Source organism: Mus musculus, chromosome 17 (genome assembly GCF_000001635.26).
Source record: "Mus musculus strain C57BL/6J chromosome 17, GRCm38.p6 C57BL/6J".
Classification (NCBI taxonomy): Eukaryota; Metazoa; Chordata; class Mammalia; order Rodentia; family Muridae; genus Mus; species Mus musculus.
The window spans coordinates 62,850,091-62,873,744 of NC_000083.6; the positions used below are offsets into that span (position 1 = coordinate 62,850,091).

The 23,654-nt window shown below is 40.7% G+C and overlaps 1 protein-coding gene across 3 annotated transcripts in view, besides 1 other annotated feature; it reads right to left on the reverse strand.

Annotated features, from left to right (window-relative positions):
* The window catches only part of Efna5 (ephrin A5), a 278,361-nt gene that overhangs the window by 247,134 nt on the left and 7,573 nt on the right, over positions 1–23,654 (reverse strand). The window lies entirely within an intron of this gene.
* Positions 1,837–4,849: an enhancer, noted in NCBI's record as "VISTA enhancer mm1538". NCBI's record gives its function as "enhancer in: midbrain (mesencephalon)[5/6]" and the evidence as "EXISTENCE:transgenic organism evidence [ECO:0001131][PMID:17130149]".

The window sequence follows — 23,654 nt, forward strand, 5'->3', positions numbered from 1 at the left end:
CTGAGCTTGCCAGGCATTAGTTAAACAGGATACATGCTGACAGGCTCAGAGCCATCATTTCCTTAACTCCTTCCTCATATCCCAAGCAGGTTTGCTAACAGATACTTTCCCAGTTGTCATCCCACTTAAGTTCAGTAGGGGTTGGTTAGTTAAGTAGGCAATGGCTGACCTTCCTGATGCAAATATAAGATGTCATCAGCGAGGAATTTTCAGTTTTGCAGTCTGCTTCCAACAGTATAAAATATACTGTACTGGAGAGGAGGAGTCGCCTAGATTCAATGAATTAATCAATAGCCGAGCATATAAGAGCCGGTCTAAAGGAACTGTCCCAACATGAGTCATGGGATTACATGTACATATTCCTAACGTATGATCCTGCTTCTAGGGTAATGACAGAAGCAACATGGCTTAGTGACACCAAGTTCCATTCTTCAGTCTTCCCGATTTGGGAGTATCGTTTGTTGATCTGGTATTTACTTTAATAAGGCCTGAGGGAAGAATCCTTAAACAGAGCCATCCTCCAGCTTCGACAGATGAATACATGGAAGCAGCCAGCCTTGTCAATTTGGAAGAGGCTAATGAAACATTATCTGTAGGTGAACAGACTGTCTTCCAACATTACAAGCTCTAAGCTACAAATGATCTCCCAGCCACAGAGGAAGCCACTACACAGATACTCCGAGAGACAGATGAGAGTGCTACTCTGCACTGGGTCAATCACAGCCTTCCCATACTCTGGGTGCCTTCTCCCCAGGGACTGTCTGGGAACGAGTGGCACATTTGAGTTATATGCTAATATACTCTGTGTGTGTGTGTGTGTCTGTGTGTGTGTGTGTGTGTGTGTGTGTGTGTGTGTGTGTGTGTGTGAAAATTCAAATATGTTTTGAAAACACATTTTCACTATGTTGAGAAAATGAATAAACATCTTTGTTCTCAAATTATTGGCGCTTCAGGGACATATTACCTATTAGCGTGGCAGAATGTGTGCACAGCCAATTACCAACATTCCACGTCTAAAGCCTCAACGCCCAGGTTTTCCAGGGCAAGGACTAAGGTTCCATTTGATGCGATGTATCCTGTTTAAGGACGCCCCTTTTCTTTTTATGACCTAATGATGCATTTGATTTTTAACTAAATTTCATTTTTAAGTATAAAGAGTAAGTCTAAATGCCGCAGTTAAGTGCACAGCATCTGTTCATGTATCTGCACAAACCACCACAAAAATTAACCTTAATCTAAAGAGGCACAAATGGGTTTCTATGCCATCAGGAGGCCCAAGTATTTAAAAATCAATGACTGTCCACCCAGACAAAGAACAGCTGCTTCCTGACTCTGCAGCTCCACACTGAGCCCAAGCTCTGTCCGACGACGATGAACCTCACATGGCCCTCACTACTGCTTCCTGCTAACTACCGCCAGAGAAGGACACTGTCTAGGAACCACAGGCTGTGTCAGAGACAAGGCAGATGGTATTTCGAAAGCACCTTCGACCACCGTCACTCAGCAATTAAGAAAATCATAATCAATCTTAGGTCATGTGTCCAGAAATCTACCAGTGGGATAATTTACCCATATGGGTTAAGAACATAAAACTTCAACTAAACAGGGGAATATGTTTCAAGGATGCACACACATCATTGAACCTACACTTAACACTGTACTGTACCCTCAAAGACTGCGGAGTATAAATTTTAGGTCTTATCAACCCTACACACACACACACACACACACACACACGCAAGAATATAGTGCTTCCTTTAGATTGATTTAACCCCTTCACATTTAATACCTGCATGAAATTATCATGTTATACATCATAGTGTGCTTTCTTTTATTCCCCCTGACAAAAGAGGTGGAATGGTCTGTGAACTCTGAACACAAGGATTCCCTCTGTGAAGGGCACATGGTATCTACAGACTATCACAGGCAGGAGAAACAGTGTCTAACTGGGCAGTTAAAAGAATCTCTGAAACATGGCTTTCCTGAAGGGCACGAAGCAGACCTTATGGAAAGAGAAAGAAAAGCCGCATTTGCAAACCCATAAGATAAAAATAGGATGAGAGCAGTGGCCCTGGTAGCGAAGGAAAGCTCCTCCTCCCACCGGCTTTCCCAGGAATCCTTTCAGGAATATTTTAAACCAAGAATTTCATGTGGGAGGCACACACGGGCCCTCTGTGGTGCTAAAAGGCCATCTTGTATATTTTCATCTGAGGGAAAACAAAGAAACAAAACCTTATCTAAAAGATTCTTAAGATACCCTCCCCCCCCCACCCACACACACAATGTGGTCTTCAGGTAGTTTTCCTGAATCCCAAAACTAAACTTTTTAAACACATTGGGACAAACTACTAGGTAATATCAAACTACTCCTAGGATATTCTTTTCAAAAGTTTGTTGTAAGTTTATTTTCTGAAGTATACACACACACACACACACACACACACACATATATATACATATATATGATTACCATCTTTAAAAATGTCTGTGTCCATTGGAGGAATTTTAAAGTATTTACATATTTAACAATTTCAAAAGTTAAAGTTATCTGTAAGCAATGATGAAACAAACACCAACAGCCAAAATGACTTATTTCAGCTTAGGATAAATGCAAATCGCGCGCCCTGCATGCTTTACATGGACTGACATGACACTGACCCAAGTGGATTAATAAATAGTTCAATTTAATAGAATTTAAATGTCTGTTCCCATTTCCTATTTTTTTCCATGTAAGACAACTCTTTTATACATTGTTTCACATGGTTACCATTTTTCTCTTTCTAAATCACATTTTTGTCACTTTAAATTTCCAACAGAAATAAATTTTAAAAAAAAGAGTAAAAAATGTCACACTCCTTTTAACCCACACAGTCTACAACACACACAGAGCAGCAGCCAACAGAATTGCACCCTTATAAAATACTCCCTAGACCAACAAAAGAGGCCAACCAACACCCTGCAGCAATGCAGGGGGTATCCTCATCACAGGGGTACAGGTAGGTATAGGGTCATGTGACCATGGTGGTGGCAATTCTAACTGGTCATCCCAGCCATTTTAAGTGAGAATGAACCACATGTTAAGAGGCAGCAGGAAGCCCTCTATCCAGGCTGCACAGGAATTCACCTCTAAGCTGACAGTCCTTCTGGTTCATCTTTGGAGCCTGTAGACTCCTTCTTCAGCATTCTGCCTTCCAGAATGCATCCCAGGGTGCTGTCTCAGCCTATCATCTGGGTCCTCAAAGGGCCCATGATCACTCCCCCACCCCCCAGTGCCATTGTCCTCAGAAGTGCCTTTGCAGTGATGCAGGCATCAGGGCTTATTAAAACCCCTAAGGGACGTAATCCCTGAATACCACTGAAAGATCTCCAGCTGCTACCGTTTATGAAGAAGGCTGGGTGTGGGGGAGGGGAGGTGCACTGGGGCAGGAAGGATGGGGGAAGAGAAGAATTTAGACAAGGGTGAGTTATCCAAACACAGCCCCCATCAAGAAGGACAGAGTCGAGCTTTATCAGCTTAAGCTTTCCGCCTCCTTTCAGAAACTGTTTCTCCCTTCAACTCCTATTAATTCTTCTTTATAGCTGCAGGCAGCACAAGGCTAGAGGGAGGCTCTAAAAGTGTGTAAAAACTAGAAAGACTACCCGGATGAAGCACCTGGAAATCACCAAATATCTTCCCTAGAAAATCAGGGTAGGAAAAGAAAAATGGTTCTCGTGGAAAAGAATTCGAGCAACTTTCAGTCCGGCTCCCCTTCTGCTCTCTTTTCAAAGGTCTTTTCATCCCATTAAGTTAAGCTGATTAATAAAAATGCAGCAGTTTGCTCAAGGATCCTTTAGAAGCAGTGATACAGGCTGAAAGATGCAAGCGGAAGGGTTTTGTCCTGGAGACAATAGAGGGGTCACTTCTTAAACCCATCCTTGTCATTCCCCATTAGAGACAGTCACCTTGCTCAGATGCCCCAAACACAGCCTTGCTACTTCCTCTCGTCTAGTAACCTTCGGAGGGTGGGTGGGTGGAAGCTGTGACCATTTAATACTTAGGAGAAAGAAAAACATTTAGAGGCAACACACAGTGGGAACATTTTACTTCCTCTCAAGAGATTACTCCAACTAGTACATAGGCTGCAGACGTGGAAGACCCACTAGAGAAAAGGCAATGTTATTCAAAGAAGTCTCCACGTAAACACAACAGTATACTTCTTCCTTTCATGAGTAACTATTTAGGACGCCATCCAGAAACATTGTTCAGTGAGTACCTGACACACAGCACATGCCCAAGCAAGAGTTAACCAATCGTATATCCCCCACAAATGTTAAATGATTGTGGTCTTCTGAAGAAGGGGAGGGGGAATGTCGGTTACATAAAACTGTGATGAGCAAGTATTCAGACATAAGCTGAATTGATTTAAGAAACAATGTAGACAATATCTATTGTGTGAAAACCTTGGAACAAGGAGCTGCAGATGGACATATCTACCGTGAACCTGCATAGCACTAAATAGGTCATCTGAATTTTATCCAAAGTGTTCCCAGACGACTGAATTAAATTTGTACTTCATGATATGCTTAAAAGTCCCCAAAGTGGCACTCACTGTGGATGCGTTAATAACCCTCCCAAATGTCTGTCTATCCCCTCTTTATTTGTCCACATCAGGGCTTTCCAAGCTATTTTAACCAATCTGTCTGCACTGCATTCAATGGGGTTTGGATGCCATCACCAAATTTATCCTAAGATACCAGACCAAATAAATATCTTTGTCTGATCAGACTTCAAAGAACTTGGCAGGTAAAATTTTAAATCTCATTGGTATTCCATACCCTTCAAGTCATTAGAGAAGCTCACCCACCTGTCTCAGCGTAAGACATTTTAGAGAGGCAATCCTGATTTTCTAAAAACAAAAAACCACACCCACCACAAAAGCCCATTCTAAACCCTGACCAACAGATTTAACCCATTACTGTTTTCTCCAGATAAATATGGAGGATCCAGTACTATCTGGAAACTCAGTACACTGACCATGAATTTCTTGTGGGACCCACTTTGCCATTATCAATCCATCTTTGCAAATATCAACCAAACTAAGCAGCTGAAAAAGAAAAAAAACGAAGGAAATTTTAGCTCTATTTACAAACCCGAGATGACTAATCCTGGTTAGCTCTGTCTTCTTAATTAGCAAATTATAAAACCAGGGTGACTAGAGTCTAGCTCCTTTTCTAGGAGAGGAGAAAATAGAATCTAAATAAATCCTGGGACTTAGTATCTGATGTTAACAAGTGAAGTCACAGGACACAAGATATAGTGATATAATATGAAATAAACCTGAAGATCTAATAGGCATGATGAGGACAACAGTTAACCACCAATCAAAGAAAACATATGTCTCTAGCTGCTTATGTAGCAGAGGAGGACCTAGTCGGCCATTAATGGGAGGAGAGGCCCTTGGTCTTGGGAAGATTCTATGCCCCAATGTAGGGAAATGCCAGGGCCAGGAAGCGGGAGTGGGAAGGTTGGGGAGCAGGGCAAGAGGGGAAGAGGGAAGTGAATAGGGGATTTTTGGAGAGGAAACTAGGAAAGGGGATAGCATTTGAAATGCAATGAAGAAAATATCTAATAAAAATAAAATAAAATAAATGGAATTATTTTCTTTTTAACATTAAAAAAAAACAAAAAGAATATGTAAAACATGCTGGGTATGGTGGTACATGCCTTTAAGCACAGTACTTGGGAAGCAGAGGCAGGTGGATCTCTGAGTTTGAGCCCAGCCTAGTCTACAGAGTGAATTCTAGACAGTCAGACAGCCACAGAGAAACCCCATCTCAAAAAAAAAAAAAAAAAAGGAAGGAAGGAAGGGAGAGAGAGAGAGAAAGAGAGAGAGAGAGAGAGAGAGAGGAAGGAAGGAAGGAAGGAAGGAAGGAAGGAAGGAAGGAAGGAAGGAAGAAAATTTTATTGTGTACTGAAGAGATTGGGCATGCTAATTGGCTTGACTGTAACAATCATCTCTCCAAGTGCATGGACCAATATAATATTTTTTAAAAATGAAATGAATTCTAAACCATACTCTATGTGTCAAAGCATAATCATTCTTATAATCTGAAAATTCTACAAAGTGCCCTATAATAAACACACAGAGGGAAGAGTCTCTACCTCAAGTGTGAGGGAAACGGATGCATAATTTCCTGACAACTTTCCTGAGGTAAGAGAGGATATGGATGGGGAGTGGGGAAGACGCAGATTCTGTAACTTATTGCTAGCTCCTCGCTGTGCTAATCAGCTCCAGTTCACAACCCTCCCTGACAGACAAAGACAGGAAGCAGTGTGCACACTCAGTCAGACTGTATATATATTCATTGAGTTAGTTGCAGAAAGAATGTTAAAAGGCTCCCGAAACTGGAGCTTACAGGTGGTAGTGGTGGTGGTGGTGGTGGTGGTGGTGGTGGTGGTGGTGGTGGTGGTGGTGAACACTGTCACCTGGGTGCTGGTACTGTCAGGGGTAGTGACTCTAGAAACATGCTGCTTCTTTCATTTCCAAAGAAATGAGAAAAATAAAAACTACTGAAATATCCTTAACCATTAAGCAGGCCTGACCTCTCAGGATCCGTGCTCTCAGGACCTCTAGGAACAGCATTCTAGAAACTCTGCTGGAATCTGGACTTTCACACATTTTAAGCAACTAATAATTTTATTTAAATAAAATGGGAAAGATAGTTGTGATGTTCCACAAGACTCCTTTAATAAAGATTATTTGCCACTTTTGTTATATGTTCCTGATACCTAGAGTGATGCAATGTAAAACAAAGTATGCTTATATATCTCAAACATAATCATTTCTTTTATATTTTGCCTATTATGAACATATTTCTCTTATACAATTCTGAAAACTTAGAAAACAGACTCAGATTTTTTGGGGGGGAGGTTGGAGGAAGTGTATTATTTTGTCAATATCTTTCTAAATATATCATGGGCACAATGGTCTATAACAGATCAGGAGTGATTAAATACTTATAAAAGAAATATCTTAAAATTATACTCCCAATATTAGTGCTGTTACTAGAAGCTCTCATTTTTAAAATGTCTTCAATGAAAATAATTATCTGGAAGCTGAGAATAATTATCAGTGAAAATCTATATTAATACTCACTCTGATAACCAAAACAATCAACGTTACAGAATTACAATTCTATATAAGCTCAGCTTAGACTCTTAAATTCAATACCATTCATTCTTTTTACTTGACTAGCCAGGAAACACGAAACACGAAACACTGAGCTCACAGACAAATTGTAGAAACACTGGCAAGCACACGTTTTACTGTCGGTAATGACTGCTACTCACAGATCGATCTATGTGCATGAGAACAGAGCTTAACCTCTAAGAGGACACACCTTCCTGCGACCGAAACCACACTGGCACAGGAAGTGGTGAAAATCAAGTTCAGTCTACCCACGAAAGGGATTAGAAGTAATTTGACTAGAAATTGCAAAGAAAATAGACCCACTTTAGTGGTCCAGGAGCCTCCAGCTAAATAGCTTGGTAAACAAGACCATCTAAAGCAAGACAGCACAGACCAGGTAAAATAGATAGTAAGTAGTCCTTGCTATTTATGTATCTACCTCTACGCTTCTCAGGGAGTGACAGCAAATGTATTTAGTAACTTACTTACAATGTAACCTGCACATAGTAACTTAACTTACAATGTAACTGACTTTATGACTAAAGCCATTCTTTTAGAGAACTGGCATCTTGGGACTAAAAGGTTCAGCATGTCTTATCTACTTAGGTTTTCATAGATTATTAAAACAATATATGGATCATTAGTATATATGTATATATGTGCATACATATATGATCACATTTGGATACTAATGATCACATTTGGAAAATAAATGCAAGTAACAAAAGTGCTAAGGAAATGGATTAGGAGTATTAGGAGTATGGTGCACAACCGTGTGCAGACAGCTCTGAGAGGGTCCCCGCTGAGCACTCTTGGCCTGATTTCCAGTAGTTTACAGAGTTAGGCAACTGTTGAGAGGCCTTCCTAGCTGTACTGTTTGTTACTTCCCAAAGGCAAGGGAGAAAAGAAAGGAAAGCCAGTTCAAGAATTCAGCTTGTGCTACACTGTATGAAGCTGAAAATGTTCTTATAAGGTTTTTGGGTGTTTTGTTTTGTTTTGTTTTGGTTTGGTTTGCTTGGTTGTTTTTTGTTTGTTTGTTTGTTTGTTTTGGTTTTTTGTTTGTTTGTTTTTGTCTAAATTTGGAGTTCAATCAGACACAGCTCAGTTGAGATCTCCCCATGTGGAAGGATTCCAGATTTGGCTCATCAACACTGGAGAGGCCGCTTAAGTCTTCCATAGTTGAATACGTGTGATATGTTATTGTCGTTATTCATTAACTATAACTTCGATTTTGTTTTCCACTTGCAAATTCTTAAAAAGCTATGTCTGGGAAGAAAACTGGAAAAAAAATACTTTGAGAATATACTCAGGGTGTATTTTAAATTAAAGACAAAATATGTTGTGTTCACTTCAAAAGTTCACATTTGTGGTTAGGTACATATGTGTGAAAGTGAGAGTTTCCTACCATGTCGATTTAAAAGGCTAAGTCAAATGTGACCTGGCAGAAGACGAAAATCTCTCTTTACAGAGGAGGAACCTCAACTTGACCTGGGTCAAATGACTTACCCAAAGTCAAGCAATTAGCAGTGTCAGGGCCCTGACATAGCCCAGATCTTCTGGATCCCAGGAGTCCTCTGAAATACCAACGAGTTCTCTCATTTTGCAAAGACGGAAAGAAGCATTTCAAGGTACTGGGTGATTTGCTAAAGGTTAAACATGTAGTTGAAAGGCAAAAAAAGAAAAGAAAAATTAACAACCAACCCAACTCGAGGCTTTGGTGGTTTTGCAAGATACCAGGTCACCTTCCAGAGAGTCCAGATCAGAATTCCCTTATGGCTGGCACTTGCCTTAGGGTAAGCTCTCAGCACATGCAGGTATATTAGCAGCCAAAGACATGACAACAATGTGTGTGCAGTGGAACTTGTATGCTAATACTCCTAAGATTAATTCTCCAAGCGACTAGATCATAGTAGTAACGATCGCCGGATTTCACTGAAGAAATATCGCACACATTCACGTTCTCACTGAATTGTGCTCATTTTTTCAAATAACACATTGCCCCCATTACACAGAAGTGAAAACTAAGAGCTTAGGGGAGGTTCTACTGGCACATTTCTATCGCAGTTAGATATTCTGTACCAGACCAAGATAATAAAAATATAGACATTCATTCAATTCTGCTTACTAATATCTAACACTTATTGCCTACACATTATATAAAAGGGCGATTACAGGCTTTGCATGTAAAAATACATTACTTAATTGTGAAAATAATTTCCCTGGATGAAAATATGACTATGTATTTTTTTTTTTTTTTTGTACACAGAGAACTAAAACATAGTCAGATTAGATTTTTTGTGGACCTCAGCAAATACCCAGTGAAGAAGCACAGCTCTATATCCAGAACCTACCATCAACTCCTGACGAACCAGCCCTGGGCACAGTGGTTTTACATGCAAACCACAATCTGTGACCTCAAGAATCATATAATCTAGAAAGGAGCACACAGCTATTGTATTACAAATATCTCTATGTCATTCCTATGAGTGGCTAAGGCGGGAGATGCTGAGGAGGAAAGACGCCCCCAAGGTCTCCTGATCATCAATTCGGCTAACAGATCTGCCTGTCTGGCAAAGCGGATGTGTGGTGTGCATAAAGGAAGCACCAAGCCCTTTCTTCCTCTGCCATGGACTTCTGGAGGCTTAAAGAGAACCTGATCCACTCCCAGCCTATCAGGAGACTTGTCTTTGTGACTAATCAAGAATAATTTACTGGCCTCAAGGCCATGAGGCAGAGATGGTGAAGGAAAGAAATGACAGGAAGTATAAAAAGATGTGGGCAGAGGAAGGCCCTGGGCCACAGGAATAAAGCCCATTCAAGCAAATATAGGCTATTCCCTATTAGTTTCTTTATTTAAAATACATGTATATTTTTTGAATTTATACTATTACATCATTTCCTCCTTCCTTTTTATCTCCCTCCAACTCCTCCCCTAAACCAATACGTCAACTTTGACAGGTGTTTACTGTAGGAATAAGCGAACTACATTAGAAGTTGAAGTCAGTGCACATGAACATGCTAACCAAGACCAGCCCTGAGTGCAAGACTTGAAAATTAATGTTTGGGAAAACCTCTTGACCGCATTGATTCTTAACTTCTGAAACTTTAATTCAAGAACCAGTGGTGGGCTGATTCTTCTCCAAAATAGTCAGGACGATCCTCTCTACATATTTAAAACAGCCTACAGCTCCAATGATCAAGTCTGCCAAACAGTGATGCTCTGAACTAATTATGGGCCTACCGATGCAACCGTTTTGACTTGCTCCTTCAGCCCATTAAACATTCAATAAGCAGTACTAAAGTGTGCGTTTCTAATACTCCTTTCATATTAGCATAGATTCCCTATCATTTGGCACTGTAGGTCCTCGGAAATTTTGCCCCAAGGTCATGCTTCAGCATTGTACCAAGTTCTATTAAACTAAGAATGTCACTCTACACAGCCCAGCTGAGTGGTTAAAGGGGCCACTTACAGCTAAGAGGCCTTGGGCTAGGTTAAAATATGCAACACCCAGTCTGCTCATCTGTAAAGCAAAAAATCAGTATAATGCCACTCTCATAAGAGTTCTTGTCAGGACTAAATAAATAACAAGGGTGAGGTCCCAAGGCGCTGTGCATGGTATACAGTCAGAGTCAATCGATAGGTACCATCCGATCCTGTTCCTCTAAGACAACCCAAGTGCTTTTGCAGCCGTACAAACAAGAATAACTCTCTTCCACATCGCAACGCCTAGTTACCAACAGGGAACATGGAGGCTGTCCTGTAACTTGGAGGATCTAAGGGTGGAATCTGAAGCTCCAGGAGCTCCTCCTCCTATCCCAGAAGTCTGGAAACAGAGGCGTACAGACCGTAGATGCCCTCCCCGCAACACAAACCCTGACTTACAGCTTGCTGAGTTTGGTGATGTTTGGTCTGTTCTATACATAATTTTCAGTGATGGCTTTGAGCAACCAGGAGGTATTTTTGAATTTGGTTATGTTGTTGTTTCTGTTGAAAACAAACAAAACTAGGGAGAAAACAGCTGCTTAACGCATGTCAGAAGTAAAAATTATTCCGATAGATTAAACAGGACCAGTCACGGGGAAATAGCAAAAGCCCTGGGTTTTATCATTTCCCTCCGGATCGCTCAGAAGCCAAGGCTAGTTTGGAGATCTTTAACATTCGCCAGTACCTGCTTATACTTAGAAATAAAGTGTTGCAACCTGCCCCCTTCATACTACAAATGCTGATTCAGGAGGGTGTGGAGTCGAAGAGAGGTATTTCTGTATCTGCCGTCAACTGTGCTGTGGACCTAAAACTAATCGAATAACAAAACCAGATAACAACAAAGCACCTTTTATTATTTTTTTTCCAAAGCAAAAACACAGCCATACATTCATGTTCTATAACATGGTCAACACACCTCTCCCACAAAGGCCTGGAGAGTTTCCCGGTACAAAAAGTTTCCTTCCCCGTCCAGCTCCATCCACAAGGCCACAAGGCCTGCAGGTCTTTGCTCCTGTAGCTAACGGTTCCTGGAATATTCTTCTACTATTTCCATCTTGACTATTAAAACCATGCTTATTTATTCAGAATCTAGACTAAATTATCTCCCTTCCCGGAAGTGCTTCCCAGTGGCCCCTGGACAGATGTGCCTTCTTCCAGCAGGCACAGTGTCCCTTGCTTTATTGTGACATTATCTGTCCTAACATGCTAGCGGAGTAGAACAGTTTGGTGATTGTCTTGGCAATTAATGAATATTCTAATCATCCTGGTGTTTGCCTGCATGTGCCCTTCAGCACTGATGTGAAGACTGTGCGTTTAATGTCCGTGGAGATGAAAACTTCATATCAAGCCGCTGGTTTTCAGAGTGTATTTATTAAAAATGACTTTACAGTCAAGACGTATGAGGATTCCTTTTTTTTTTTTTTAAGATTCCTGTTTACTCTTCCTGTTGGTAAATGTGTCAAGATGGTTTTCACTAAAATATAAGGCAGCCAGCTGTTTGTTTGGATTCTTGAATTAAAAGGGGGGAAAAATGACTTCGCTTTTACACACGGCACTTCCCTTTAAACAAGAGTATCTGTGCTCTGTCTAAATGCTGTCTGCAGAACAAGTTCAAATTTCTCATACGCTAAGAACAACTCAACTCCAGAAGTTTCGTTTCAAATGGCATATGGCTCTCTCTCACCCATCTGATACCTTAGGGATGCAGTGGCACTCAGGAGACCCAGGAGAGTGTGTAATCCAACGTGACAGCTGAAGGCAGGAAGGCCAACTGAGTGTCAGTACAAGTACCAGGAAGGGAGAGCGGTTATTCTGGAACTCAGACTTATCAATTTCTCTTTCGAGTTCCCCCACAAGCTATATTTAATGTTGTCCTGAAAAGGCTGCTTCACCGCCAAGAAGGCTGCGCTCGGGAGACCAGCTGGACCCACCCAAACAAGCAGCTTCGTGTCTGCTGAACTTCTCCTCGACAGACAAGACAGCCAGTGTTCCTGCACTTCAGGCTCCTACATTCTCTGCAACCCAGCATAAGGCCCTGCTGGCTTTGTAGCCAGCTTCTCTTTCCGCTCTGTGGTGCATTTACGAGTTCAGCTGTGGGTCTGTTCATTTCCCTCCACAGTCTTTCTTCTCTCCCTCACACATGCACACACACTCCAGGCTGGGCTGGAGTGCTGACTAAGGGGGAACAATAGGAGGCTTTGAACAAGGCTCAGCCACAGCCCCAGTCAATATTTACTTCAGTGTGAAGCCACTGTTTTCCCCGGCTCCTCCCAAGCAGAACTCAACAGTGGGGAGTCCCTAGGGGTTTCTGAATTTTTTTTTTCACAAGAGGGAAGAGAGGTGCAGAGATGAGTAAATAGATTACTGTCCAAGCTGCTTTCTCAGAGAAAATAAGGGAGGATTTTCTACAAAACGGGTTAGACTTTCAATACTAATTAGCAATTTATAACAAGAAAAAACAATTGTCCGCCAACAGTGATTACTGCAGCCTTAAAACACCAAATCAGGCTGCACTGCAAATCCACTTAAAGTGACTCCTGTCTATCTGTGAGCAGAGCTCTGATCCTAACAACCACCTGGAGCTTACCAATGTTTGCCTCTTCTGCCCAGAATGTCATTGCAGGACTGTGGATATCCTTACCCTACCCTCCAGAACTCATTTTTCTACCCAGATCTTCTATCAGCTATCCATCCAAGTGTGTCTCAAAGTGAGGTTGTAATTACCAGACTCATGAATGAAGGCTATGCCATTCCAAACACTCCTGACAATGTCTTCTCTCTTAGCCATAGATGGAGAAGGTTGACCAGGATGCTAGAGAGAGTAGCTAGAAAGCCATACGCACTCATTTCCCACAGTTGGAGGTGGCTTACAATGGAGCAGCAGATATAAGGGGAGTTGAGTTGTTGGCCACCATACTACAGTGGAGTCACATGGAGATAATCTCTTGTATTGAATGGAAGCATCACCTGTCAATAAAAGGCTGATTGGCCAATGAGCTGAAGCAAGACTAGAAGGTGGGACATCTGCTAGAGAGAGAGGAATTCTGGGGAAATAGTCAGGTGCTGGAGATTTGCCCCAAATTCTGAGGAGACAGAACTGAACACATGAAACTGAGAAGAAGGCAACCAGCCATGAGGCACATTTAGAATAAACTGGATTATTGAGATATGAGCTAGTCAAGGAACACAGTCAAGACTATTGGTCTGAGTATTTATTCATACAGAAGAAGTCTCAGAGTCATTATTTCCGGGGACAAATTGACTCCAGTTACAAAGTCGATGTCATTGAGATAACCTAAAGAAATCCTACATACTAAAAGCAAAACTACTCAACTATATGTTTAATTCCTCAGCTAAATTAGAGCTTTTGAAATTCTAGCACAGGGTCAGTTCTCACACATCAAACCATAAGAAGTTAGGAAGTCTTACTAAAAATTAGGAGATCAGCCGGGCGTGGTGGCGCATGCCTTTAATCCCAGCACTCACTCGGGAGGCAGAGGCAGGCCGATTTCTGAGGTCGAGGCCAGCCTGGTTTACAAACTGAGTTCCAGGACAGCCAGGGCTATACAGAGAAACCCTATCACAAAATAAATAAATATACAAACAAATAAAATTATAAGATCATTACAGATTTCCATTATATACCTAAAAAAACAGAGTCAGGGTTGTCTGCTATAGTCAATGGCATTGGTTACAATTCTACCCAAATCAGTAAGTGAACTGGGTTATTTTTATAACCTAATCACATATCTTAACCTCATTTGATAGAACTTTTATAGAGACAGCGAATAAGAATCCAGACAGTTCAATGATAAACACATGCAACTGGCCCAAGTTATCTATGACAATTTCATAGAGAGGCAAGTCACCATCTTCCAAATTCTAAACATCTAAAACGTGGTGACACAATTTAGCCTTTGCTAAGAAAACACCACAAACTCAAAACACCCTTCCCTCCAAAATATAGGAACAGAGAACACAGTAGAATCACCTATTCCGTTACAGTTCTCTAGAGTTGTGAACCTTGCTGGCTATAATCTTTACAACATTGTTTACGGTATTAGTAAACAGCAAACAGTAAAATATAAGTGGAGCCAACCATTTCAACATCCTAAGCAATGGCTGGATTGCTATACACTCAACTTGATAACCACACAGTCTCATGGACAGAAACTACTGGGCAAGCCTGATTGGGGTCCATTTCTGGCTCATCCTTTTAAATTGACTTTAAACAGAATTTAATGCTTATCCTGTCAAAATGTCAAACTTCTTTACTTTTTTTTTTCCCACGAAGAAAATAAGCTTGGGGCAGGGCCTGTAGAAGGGCAGGAGAGATGGCAGAGCAGTTAACAGGCAGGGCTGCTATTCCAGGGACCTGACTTCATTTCCCAGCATGCAGCTGAGACGGCTCATAACCACCTGTACCTCCAGCTCCGCGAGATCTGACGCCCTCTTCTGGCCCCTGCAGGGACTCACACATACGTGTGCATACAAAAAAACGGACGTGCACCCATATGCATAGATAAAAATAAATGAATAAATCCCCCTTTTTAAAAAGTGGAAGCAACTGAATACTCATAATTTATAAGGGAGATAATACAAAAAGTTAAACTTAAAACTTACGACAAGCTTAGGAAGTTAAGGCTTTGGTGTGTAAGGACAAGAGAACAAAGGTAAATAAGGCGGGTGGTCCCATGAGCATGCACTTTTAAATACTAAAGCACTGTACTTGTAAGGAAAACCTGTTCTACAACCTTAGCGGTTCTTCGCTCAATTTCAGTGCTCCTAATGATAAACTCAGGAGGCGTGTTAGCACTGGCCAAGTAGCCTTCAATTTCTGCATGTTGCATATATAGATTATTGATAACTTCCCTTCTGAAGTACATTTCTTTGAGGGGGAATAGCTAAGAGGAAGAGGAAGTTCTAAAATAATTACGTAAGTAATGCTACTTTAGAACAAATAATGAACACACTGGCTATTCACCTAACTAACTATAAACATACCAAGTAAAATCTGCTTTCAATAACTGCCAGACAGTTCTCCAAGGAAGTTGGCCTTTAGCAGTGATGTTACTCCGGCTTCATCAGATTAAATCTGTGTTCCTTGACAAATTCAGCTGGATGCTATGATCTGTTTGTGCTCCTGCCGTTAATGTGTGCATAATTAATAGGTAAGTTAGTTTTAAGGCCACAATAGCAAGAGTTCTCGAGCAGACAGACATCAAGAGACTACTGCCGGAGTGGTAGGGCTTAGATTAAGAAAACTCCGAGATCTCAGGGCCAGCCTGGCTGCCTTCAGGAACAGCCCTAGACAGGAATTGATTTGTTTCAACAAGCTCCTCATTGGAAATACAAGCATTCTGCAGGAGGGTGTCGGTATTCATTAATTTCTCCTTTGAGATAGAGATATCTCATTACAACTATGAAGCCCAAAGTAGAGAAAACAATACAGAAAACAAACTGAGAGGAGAGAGGACATTATTACAAATAAATGACCAGTTTTTAAAAGGAAATCCAAACGCCTTTCTGGGAGGAGAGTCTCGCAGACATGTCATAAGTACCACTTTCTCAAATTTCTCCTATAGTAGGAATTGAAGGATAAACTGAAATGAGAACTCTTAAAAAATAATAAAAAAATAAAGATGCAAAACGCATAGTTTCCAGGCAGAGTACTTGCTGATAAATCTGTCTTTTAAAAAGTCAGCTCTTCCAAGATGTTTTGAAGGTAAGTTTTTTTACTTCTGAGAACAGTTACGTGCTTGTTGCTTTTGTTCATAGTGCTTCATGTTTTGAGACCAGGTGTCACTAAATAGCACAGGCTGACTTTGAACTCACCACTTCCTGCCTCAGCTTCCCAAGTGCTGGATCTACAGGCACGTGTGCCACCATCCCCACATGTTTATCCGGAATTTATAAGGATATATTGAATTTTATAAAGTGAGTCACTTGCATGAAGTAAAAGTGTCCCCCTTCAACTCGTAATCCTTTTGTTCCCCAGACTTAATGAGATATGGTGGACTCTTTCCATTTTCTGCAATTTTGAGATCTCATATACTTTTAAATTTTCACAGGACAGAGACATTATTTTTTATTGTACCTATCTATTTATTGCAATAAAAAAAAATGAGGTCCCTATGTACTAGTATGATCAGAACTTATAACTCCACCAGCAATGACTTTAACTAGATCCAAAAATTCAACAAAAAATACTAAGAGATGACTACAGAGTCCAGCTTCATGTGATTTTAGCTTTATTTGTTATACTGTGTGTAAGAGCTCTTTCTCCTGCATGTGTGTGTGCGTGGACCACGGGAGAGCTTGGTACCCACAGAGGACAGAAGAGAGCATCGGATCCTTGGAACTATGGTCGTGGATGGTTGTGAGCTGCCTTGTGTGGGCTGGGCGCTGAACCCTGTCCTCTGGAAGAGCAGCAAGTGCTCTTAACCACTAAGCCATCACTCCAACCCCTTGAGATGTTTTTCAATATCTTGTTTTCTAAGCCCTTGCCTCTATAATGCTCAGAAAAAGGATTTATCCTAAACATCTGAATTATAAAACTGAAATTATAAAAGCACATGAATTACACACAGTGTCACACCTAAAGACTCAGTTACAATCTATTAATGATTCACACACAATCACACCTAAAATCTTGGTTACAATCTAATAATGAATTACACACACACACACCCTCTAAAAACTCAGTTACAATCTATTATTATGATGACAGAAAACACTTAATAACTTTGAAACACATTTTAAAACATTCAACACATTTATTTTCATTTTCTTAATTGGGGGAACAAAAGACTAGCTAGAACTACCGGGCATCTTCTACTTTACTCTAAGCCTGTTGGTAACTATAAAACTTATATGCATGATCCTAATTTGAATGAAGTCATTCTTCAGAGATATGAAAATGCCCTCACTTTAATCAGTAAGTATAGTTTCTTCCTAAATTTGTCTTCTAAACGCACAGCATACTTCCTTCCCTTCCACAGCTCACATACAGCCACAGATGCTTCTCAAAATGTTTAATCTAGAAGAATTACAAACTCTAGAAAGAGTGAGAGTTCCTCTCAGCATTTCTATTGAGAACCACCCTCATGTATGCCATGGGAAACATAAACGTGCGCTTACAAACGAACAGTCCTACGCCGAGTTATTATTCTTAATAATGCTCATTGTTCTTACAAACTGCTGCCCAGAATTTTAATTAAATTCATTATATCAAGAATTTAACAAGGAGGATATTTGCTTCTGCTTTATAATTAACTGCAGAAAGTGTTGGCAAACACTGTTATAAAATTAGAGCAAGACAGGGCTGCACGCCTTCAATCCCAGCACTTGGGAGGCAGAGGCAGGCTGAGCTCTTGTGAGTTTAAGCCCAACTTGATCTACAGAGTAAGTTCTAGGCCAGCTAGAGCTACAAAATAGCTACAAAATAAGACTTTGTCTCAACAACAACAATAATAACGTCAACTAATTAATTAAAAGTAAAAGTGCAGCTAAGTGGAATGCTCACCTACTGCTTTGTTTTCATAAGATCCTAACTTATAGCAGGTTTTATCTTTCCATAGCAACATCTTTCAGAGGCTTGAGGTTCACTTAGGATGGTAACACTGTATTCACAGCAAGTGAAAGTGTACAAAGCAACAAACAAAAGAAGATACAATAACCAAATTTAACCAGTCCCACTCCTGGCTTGTTCATAAAAGCATCACATGACACTTGTGAGCCAGAAGAAAATGAGGTGTTTGTTCTAAAGAATAGAACACAAGAGCGTATCTGCAGACTGGCTACTTGCTCTGAAATACAGGACATATGAACATAGCTACAGACTGACTCTACAGGAACAGTTTCCTCACGAAAGGCACTGGAATAATAGAAATTCAGAGAAGGAAGATTTTCTTCTTTTTCCCAAGTCCTGGAAGCATAGGTTCCTGAAAGCCACCCACAGGAAACTCAGCCATTGGAAACAGAACTGTTGAGCACGCATCTTCTATACTGAATATAAAATAAACATTTTAAGCTTATTTGACCACATGGAGTTAAATTACAAAGTGTTAAAAATCTGTTTGGGTTTTTTTTTTTTTTTTGAAGTGTTTTGTTTTGTTTTGTTTTGAGGTGTCATTCTGGAACCGCTATTCGTAGTACCTTCGGGGAAGGTTTGTGTGTAAATATCCTTAAAATTTATAGCAGAATTCTCTTCAAACCTCTTGGACCAAGACAACATTCTTACTGAAGTAGGACTTGTCTACAGAGAGGTCTTAAAACCAAATCCCCAGCTCTGACCTTGTTAGTGGTATGTTTTTAATGAAGCATAAACCTCAATGTCCAATTTCATTTTATATGTCTGCAATTTCATGGAAAGGGCTAGAAATGAGGACAGCTGAGGCTTTTAGGTCTTTTAAATGACAAATAACTTTTCGATCATGAAAATACAAAGCCATTTTAGAAACCAGAGAGACGACTCCATAGAAAGCTCAAGACAAAAAACCGCCCAAAATCCTTACACGAAGCCAGAGAAAGAATCTCTTGTACGGCATGTCCACAGAGCTCCCATGTTCACAACTAGGGAACTCACAACTTGTGGCACTCATGCTTGTGGCAGTTTCCCCGGGGAACCTGGTCAGAAATTTTGAGACACCAGGCCCCTACCAAGGTCTACTGAATTAAAATCTGCAGTTCAGCAAGATTCCCCAAGAGCTCAGAATGCACCCCAGGGACCTAGAAAGCACTAAATGAACACTTCCTGGTGGCTGGCATGTGGTCTGCAGTGCTATATCGCCAGCTCTGAGAACAATACCTGGCCCATAGTAGACACTTTACAGACACCTGTCAGGTGAAATGACGTAAAGATTTCTTATAATACTGTCTAGTCTGTACTGTCATTATAGCCACAGAATTCTTAACTCTGAACCAAACCCTTGGACTGCCCAGGAGCACAGACGCTGCCCGCCTCCCCCTAAGCCTTGGGTCTACTTTTCAGTGCTTTACATATGGTACAGCTCAGTAAATATTTTATCAACCATAACTTCCAAGTTTCCAACACATGAATATATTATTACTAATACCTATAACACTTCTCTTGTGTGAAATTTTTGTTTGTTTTTAAATATTGTCAAATCAATATAAAGTTCCTGAGTCCCCACCCCCACCCCCAATTGCCTCTAGGATGAGATACAAGAAATAGATTCTCTTCAAACAGAGAGAGTTCACCCAAAACGGAAAAGTCTGGGTGTAAAATATTTATATAAGACACAGTCTGATTCTGGGCAGGACCAGAGCTCAAGCAGACTGTAAGGTAAGTGTAACTCAGAACTGACTCTGAAGCACCCTGTTATTCAACTGCTTCAAAGGCTTGTCCCCAAATACACCAAAGCTGTGGAGGTTTGGAAGGAAAAGAAAAAAAAAAAAAAAAAAAAAAAAAAAAAAACCAAACCACTACTATTAGTTGCTTTATTTTCATTCTTAACTGCATCTAAGAGTGGCCAGGACCGTGAAAACCGCTCCAACAAGCTACATGGACTAAATTGATTAGTTCTTGATCATCCAGTTATTGACACAAATATCCAAAGTAAGGAAATAAGAGTTTTCACGAAATAATTAGATAATTAACAACATGTGTGCATTGATTGTAAGACCATGCCCAAATAATATTTAAATTAATGAGACAACTCAAAGGCATGAATTGACTGATTCTATCTACATTGTGAAGAAAGGGCAGTAAGGGGCGGGGTCCCCATCAAAGAACTGTTGTTCTTGAACCTAATTAGACAAATTAGATAGCGTGTGTACATTTTGTTGCCAGTGCTTTATTTAGATTCAGAAAATGTATAGCTCGAAAATGAAGTAAAAGGTATGTCTGACCCTATGTGTATACATATGGATCACACACACACACACACACACACATCATGTTATTGTCCTCCCAAGAGGATAGTTGACAACGGTGACGGCTGAGTGTGTAATTAGTTTTCATTGTTCCCCTGACAGCTATAGTGCTACCCAAGACCTTTTCCTTTATATATTGTAAATGCTATAGAAAAAAAATACATTAATAACAGGCATTTAATAATGGGCCCAGCAACTACAGAGGAAACAGGGCTGAAAAAGAAGCAGAGTGTGTCTACATATAGATTTTAATGTGTGCGGAAAGGGGGGTTTCATCCTCCAGTTACAGTAATCTCCAAAATATAGATGGATGACTGGCAGAAAGTGTGGGGGGAAAGTTTAAAAACGGACCCAAGTCGCCCAACAGTAAAGTATGTGTCCAGTGCTACACCAATACTAAAACCAAGAATAGCATAATGCTTGCCCTGAAATATTAATAAGAATAAAGGCATTGCTTATTAATAAGGGAAATACTCTTTAGAATAGCTTCATGTTTGGATAACAGCAGTGAGGAGTACAAAGATTCAGTTTTAAATTGTCGTTTGGTCTCCGCTTTCAGACTTTAAGAACAATTAACATTCGTGTCCTCCTATCTGGGTGCCACACTGCCTGGGGTGGCTAACTTTAACTTCATTCATATGGTATTTAAGACGAAGCATCCCCAAGTTGCTGCCACGGTGGACATGAGATCCTCCACTGAGGTCCTTTCTGGTCTGATTAATTAGTAATTGGGAGACACGTTTTGGCAGCTTTCATTCCCCTATTATTTCCTCTGGCTTGACACAAAACCCTGTGAGAAGCACCACTATTTGAACTGCACCCCTCTTTAGTGCTGGGTCACTAAATGCTAATACAGGGAGCCCCTGCCAGAGAACTACAGAAATAGGCATAAAAGTTTATTGAAGCACTAACAGTAAACAAATATATGAAGAAAACACTGAATGCCACAGTATCTAAAGCATTCATGGTCTGTCTGAACCGGGAGGTTACTGGTGAGATTGCAGACCTGGGACTAAAAGAAAAGGCCTTTAACAAAACCACCTCTTTCATCTACTTTTAAAAAAAAATAAAAAAATAAAAATAAAAAGCATTAGCTAAATAAAGCAGGCAAGTGCTCTACCGCAACAGAAAGGTACGTACATCTGAGCCTCCTTTCGCCTTCTCCATGATTCCAACGGGATGAGTAAAAACTATTTGGAAGCAAAAATTTATAGCAACTGCACCAACTGGCTCTGTGAAGAACACATCCAGAAGTCATCAAGCTCTGCGCCTGAGACGCATTTCTCATCGAGGGTGGAGGGTTGAGGTGCTTAAACTGAAGTTGGGGAGGTTTTGGAAAGAGCCTCACAGAGTTACAGAATCAGCCTCAGGGTCCCCATCCCAAAGGGTCTCTCTCTTCAAAACAGTGCTCTGCTGCTACGATGGTGGCTCAGGACACTTATGTGCCCAGGCAGTGGCCATGCTGTGTGTCAGAGGTCACTGCTTCTACATTCCGACATCTGTCTGCATTTTCTTGCCCTGAAACAATAGAAGGAGGGCCAGGCTCATTTGCCCCCACTCTGTTTAACCTAATTGTTAAGTACAAAAGACCATCTCCCCATATTGAGAGTTACTTTGGCCCTTCTGCCCATTCTCACCTGTCCCCATTAAATTAAACACTATAAAACTTCACTCAGAAGGCTAAGTCTCAGGTATACTAAGCTCAGGAAATGCAGCCGAGTGCTAATCCCCCTGACATCTCAGAAGCATCAAGTATCATGTCCTTCCCCACGATCAAAACTTGAGTAACAATTTGTAGTGCAATTAATGGCTTCACTAAACCATCGCTTAATTTTACTCAAACCACAGACCACGTTTTCTATAGGGAAAGGCTTTCATCCTCCATGTTTGCATAGGAAGGGGCAAGAGCTAATTGTTAATTATAGTTCTTAACCTACATAAATAAGTCACTAATAAAACTTAAAATGGAAACTCTGACAGCTTGGAAACATTTAAAAAAAAAAAACTATCCCCCAAAAAGGTATTTGTTAGTTCACCTAAAACTAAAAGGTCACTTTGAACACTCAGTTATTTTAATCTCTAGCAGTCAAAAGAAAGCAGACGACAGACCTCAGAGACAGAGGACCTCAGAGGGATGCTTTCTGGTGCAAAAAGTCTCTGCCAACTCAGACCTTGACTTTAAGCACAAGATGCCTGTCTGTTCTTTAAACGTGCATCTTATTTACCAAGTTTATTCTGGATCTATAGCCACACAACCCCCTCTTCTACTGAGCAAGTAATCTGAAGCAGACAGAGGACTCATCAGCGCCCAGTTTAAATGAGACAGACTGAGTCAGGCTACTTTAGAAATTAATCTTAGGGAAGCTTTGCTTTTACCGAGAAACATGATAATGATGTTCCCAGACATCATCAAACAGATGCAGCAGCAAGAAGTGTAGTGTAAACTTTTGGTAAAGTTTACTAGGCCACATGTTCTCCCAAATGTACTCAGAAATACAGAACATGGTAGAAAACACAGCAGACTCTCAGCTGGTAGGCTCTTACGAGTTTCTGCAACAAATGTGTGTCGCCTCTGAAATAATTCTCTTTTAGTACTCTCAAAAAAAAAAAAAACTATTTATTAAAAGGAGGAGGAGGAGGAGGAGGAGGAGGAGGAGGAGGAGGACAGAAGCTGTGTTTAAAGGGGCACCCGGGCTCTGACTTCACATCATGCTTCTAAAGGCATATAAATGTTTTATTTGGGGAGGCATCTACATTTTTATCCCAGCCTCTTACAGCATGAAGGTACCTGGCAACACATAAGATTATGTGTATGTCTGCTGGGTGGGGGTAGGGGGCTAAGATCAAACAACAGGAAGACCTACTTAGTTGGGTTAGTAGAAAGAAAAGGCAGAGGATGGGGTGACAGCAGGGACATTAGGGGTGATTGTAAGCTTAAAGAGAGAACTACCTATGGAAACACGGCATTTAACATTAAAATACAATACACCTCAGCTAGTATGTGAACGCTATCTAGAACACCCCTTTGTCAACTAAATACAGAGATAGCATTTTTGTGACTTTGCAAATAAGACAGTCCCTTAGCTTAGAGTCCCATCGAAAAT